This window comes from Anarrhichthys ocellatus, unplaced genomic scaffold (assembly GCF_004355925.1).
Source record: "Anarrhichthys ocellatus isolate YVR2014 unplaced genomic scaffold, GSC_Weel_1.0 scaffold78, whole genome shotgun sequence".
In the NCBI taxonomy this organism is placed as follows: Eukaryota; Metazoa; Chordata; class Actinopteri; order Perciformes; family Anarhichadidae; genus Anarrhichthys; species Anarrhichthys ocellatus.
The window spans coordinates 1,077,158-1,081,960 of NW_022280108.1; positions in this window are offsets into that span (position 1 = coordinate 1,077,158).

Here is a 4,803-nt window from a genome sequence, read left to right on the forward strand (position 1 = left end):
AGTTTCCTGTAACTATCCCTCTAACTTTGCCTTTATGTCCCAAAATAAGAGCCCTAACCAGGACTTGGTTTCTAATAAGTGTCTCTAACTCACTGGAGGGGGGTCAATCCAGTCCATCATTTCATTTGAGCTAAGGTTCAAATCCCCAGTATACCCGCAGTCCAGCAGTTGACAACCTTCAATATTTGTTGCTAGATTGAAAATAGTTGCTGAGAAAGAGCAGCAGCTGGCAAACCATATTGTTAAAGGCGCTCGATATGAAACTCAGAGCATATTTATCTCCCCACAACCAGAGCTGCTAGCAGCTAACGGTGCTAACAGTGCAAACAAAGATGATGGAAGTTTATTTTGAAAAGGCCGTACGCAACAAGCAGAAAACTACTCATACAAAATGTTGTGTGAGGATATTTTGGTCAGATAGACATTAATCCTTTATATATTTACATAGATAATAGTTGTTTGTATAGAGAACCTTTTATGGAACCAGTTCATGTGAACGTTGTTGTCCATCACCTTCATGATTAGGAATAGTATTAACTCCCCTCAGAGTATAGAGACTATAATCATATCCTTATGCTAGCATTCCCTTTCTTATTGTATTTTTTCCTTCTTAATGTGTGTATTTTATTTCTAATCCTGTATTGAATTGTATTCGTTCATATCTGCAATTTCAGTTTCAGAAAGTATTCTATCAAATTATAGAAGCAAAGATCAGAAAACCATTTATAACTTCGGTTATTCTGATGATTGAAGTAAAATTGGCTTAACGAGCAAAGTGAAAATTTCAAGGAAGAAATGCCGTTTGTATGAAAATCCATCCATTGTTTTGATCTCTCATCACTTTCAGTTCAAGTCACCTCATCCAGAGCCAGAAGACATGCCTCTACAACTTCAACCATCTGTTTTCTTTTTACATCCACTTATATTTAACAGACTTGAGAGGGCAGAAATGTGTTGCATATGTCTGAAAACTCTCTTTGGGGGCTGGATGATCGCCACTTTGGCCATTTCTACTCTTTAGAGTAAACAAAAGACCACCAGGCGAGATTCCTTCTCTGCATATATACATATTTAACAATGTCAAAATAAATAAATATTGATTATTAAAATAAAATGTGTCTTTTCTGACAGACTGGCATCGTAACTCTTTTCCATCACGTCGGTTCTTGTTTGTGCATCTTCAGACATGTGGTTTTCGTTCCTGTCTGATCGAATTGGCACAAACTTTGAAACTCAAGCGGCATGTTGTCGACACAATTTCCAAGCACATTATATTTCTTCATAGCATTATGGCCTTTTGCCATTTTGTGCTGTTTTCATGGGAGCTCTCAGTTCAATGTGCTCAGAGTGAGGCAGATAACCTAAACTAGAAATGACCTCTGTCACATACCACATACATGTGTCATTGCTGTATAGAATAACACAATACTTTATCATGTTATGTTTAATCTAAGCATCAAAGTAGTGATAGACACCCATATGTTCCAGATTGTTTTCCATTCAAGTCAGTTTATGAGAAAATAACGAGTGAATTGCATTCCACCACGTTTTATTGAAATCTGTCTGTCGACACGATTTCAAGATATGCTGCTCAGACGAACAATTGGGACTGAAAACAGCTGAATTGCACGGCTGAAAATTCTGTGGCACTGGGCGAGAAATCAATTCAGGGTGAAGATGAAGTATCTTCTGCCAGTCAGACCCATAGACTGTATATAAGAAGTGGACGGAGTCACCGTGAGGCACCCATTGGTTGGTGGAATGATGCTTTGAAGCCTCGAGTTCGTCGATTTGGCCGTCGCCATCTTAAGAGCTAAGTACAACCAAACACTGAATAAGACATTTTCAGGCGACTCTTAATGTAACAATTAACTTCCATGAACTGAAAACAAACTGTAAAAGGGTAAAAGATGAAAACATGGACAACTCCCAGACCGGACAACGCTGTATTAGCGACTTGTCCATCAAAAGGTAGCCCTGCCCTAAAGCATCCCCTGCTTTATGGTCTGTTTGACTCTAAATGGACCATAATGTACTAAATGAACATCATGCTGTATTGAAGAAGACTTGAAACTAGAGATTGAGACCATAAACTCATGTTTACAATGTTTACTGAGGTAATAAATCAAGAGAGAAGTAGAGTCATTTTCTCATAGACTTCTATACAACCAGAGGAGTCGCCCCCTGGTGGTCACTAGAGAGAATACAACGGAAGTTGCCGATTGGTTAGATCCAATTGCCTTTTACATCATTTTCAGAGAACTATAGTTCTTGCACATCGTACTGATTTTTGACAGTGAACCATTGTGGCAGCATCCGTTTCTTTCCACCAACCACTTTAGGACCACCATCACGAATGTATCGCTCTGTTGACAGCTGAGTGGCTCTCAGGTCATCCTGTGGGTGTCTCGAGATCAGCGACTGTCTCTTTTTTAAATCCCCGTTTTATGAGAATCAAAGCAAAGCTCGGATGAAAGCTTCATCCTCTCACAAGGCCAAACAAAACTTCAGGAGGATCAAGAGACATAAGTGCTTGCAAACAAACCGAGAGGGTACTGTTTATACACAAACGCTGCACCTTTTCATCCTGGTGTGTAGATTTTATCCTCATTGAGGAAATACGAGAATACACACACATGTGCATCCATAAATAAAGACAAACACAACTTCTTTCAGACTTTAGTCCATGAAAGCTCTGCCAATTGTTGTTTGAAAGAAACTGGAGTCCTTTTTCCATTCTTGCAATCTGCCCACGTAGGACCCAGTAACGTTTTCTACATGGTTCATGGTGGAAGCAGTAAAAGCAGCTACATTCCATCAACATTACAAGGTTGTTAAATGTGATCAATCATTAAAGACGAGTATACGATGCTTTAAATGCCTTTTCATTACAAAAATCTATTTGAAGCAGCAGATTTTCCTCTGAGGAAACGTCTGCAGGCCAAACACCATTGAAAAAAGTCAAATGTTCTCGCGAGTAGCTGTTGTTGTTGTTTTCCACATACAGGCCGATGACAAGAATTTGACCCTGTTTAACTTAACTAAGCAAGTTGAGGGCAAACTGCTGAGTAAGTGCCCATAAATGTGATGGACACTGGTGCCGGGGTCGTCAGAGGTTCGACCAAGTCAATATTTTTCAAGTTTAAACTCAGCACTCGAGTCCTAAACTTTGAGTTTTGATTCCTAAACAAGTCTTTACGCACTCTTAACCAAATGTAATGCCATTTGCGTCTCCATCTGTAGTTTTGCAAACCAGCACATTTAGCATACTGCAATTCATTTCTTGTTGACCACCGCATAGTTTTTGAATGAAATTATTGATACAAGGCTCGGCAACATCACGTTTGTTCTTCATGGCTCTCTCCTGCAACTTGATTGGATGCTGACGGATTGGTTCACACAAATAGTTTCGGGTGGATTGAGTGTGGACTCGCTGAGAACGAATGGTATTAACATGAGTTGATTCAGTGGATTCGTAGCACACTCTTTAGATAACATTATACATTTTTTTTTATTTTTGGACTTGGGGGAAGCTATCAACTATTTCCAAGTCGAAAAGAAGTGGCGAGTCATTGGTGTTGAAGTCCAAGTCGAGTTGCAAGTCTTTTTTGATTTCGTCAAGTCGAGTCTCAAGTCATCAAAGTTGACTCGAGTCTCAAGTCATGAAACTGGAGTCCACACCTCTGGTAGTTGCTGCAGCCTTCCGAGTAAAGCAAACGTTGCTTTCTGAGCAATTTGAAGCATTTATTTTTAAAGTGGACTAAATGTTTACAGACGAAGCAGAATTCTTTCCATGCGGCAAAGTATCGGTTTCTCTCTGCATATATCCCTCAACGGCTCTGATTTGCTTTTATTTCACTGTGTGAATAAGTTTTTAAGTTTTTTCTCACCAGATTCACTTTACAGACTGTAAATCAAGAATGCAGACTATCTCTCATGAGGGGAATATAAAGAAAACCGCTTCACAGTAAACTAACCCAAACCCAGCACTGACACATTTTAGTGTTGACCAACATGAATACTTTCTGGATTTTTTTTCTTCCCTGCAGCACAATAATAAAGACTGCACACACATGTCATCATGTAACGTAGAGGTTTAAAGTTTCAAAATCGCAACATGGATGGCCTAACCACTGAACAATTAGGTTAAGTTTGACATGAAACAATAGCGCATTAGTGAATTATGAGAAATGCCGATTACACCAAACACCAGCGCTTTGTTCACACTAAAAATCTGCAGGCACCTCGGCTGCTGAATGAGTTATTACTGAAGGTGCAAAGTCATTTAATGGGGCATGAGGTGGCCTCTCGCAGCCTGGTTTTGATTACGAGAATTCCTTCGAATCTGGGACATTCCCTGAGACTGCACGTGTCGCAGATTTGACATTCTGCTCATGTACAGCAACATGAGAAGCCACAAACGTGATGAAGTTAAACACATTTACAGCGCCATAAAGTATCACTACAAAGTATGAGAATACTTAGGCACCGCTGGCCCGTTTCCCAGACAGGCATTGGGCCTGCTTCTTGGTTAAAGTGCCCATAATAAACGTAAATTGGCTTTTTCTGATATGGCTTGTAATAGTATCACATTAAATCGTAATGCCTTATCCACACAGCGTAGGAAAGCACATTGCTAGCTTTGTTCGACACATTTTTCTGGAACCAATGTAGATTTAAAGCATGGTGGGATTAGAAAAGCTAGCTAATTAGTGGACAGCTGGGCAGTTAGCTAGCATGCTAATTCCACCATGATTAATGCTACACTGGTTACAGACAAGGAGTTGAACCGCAGGCTGATGA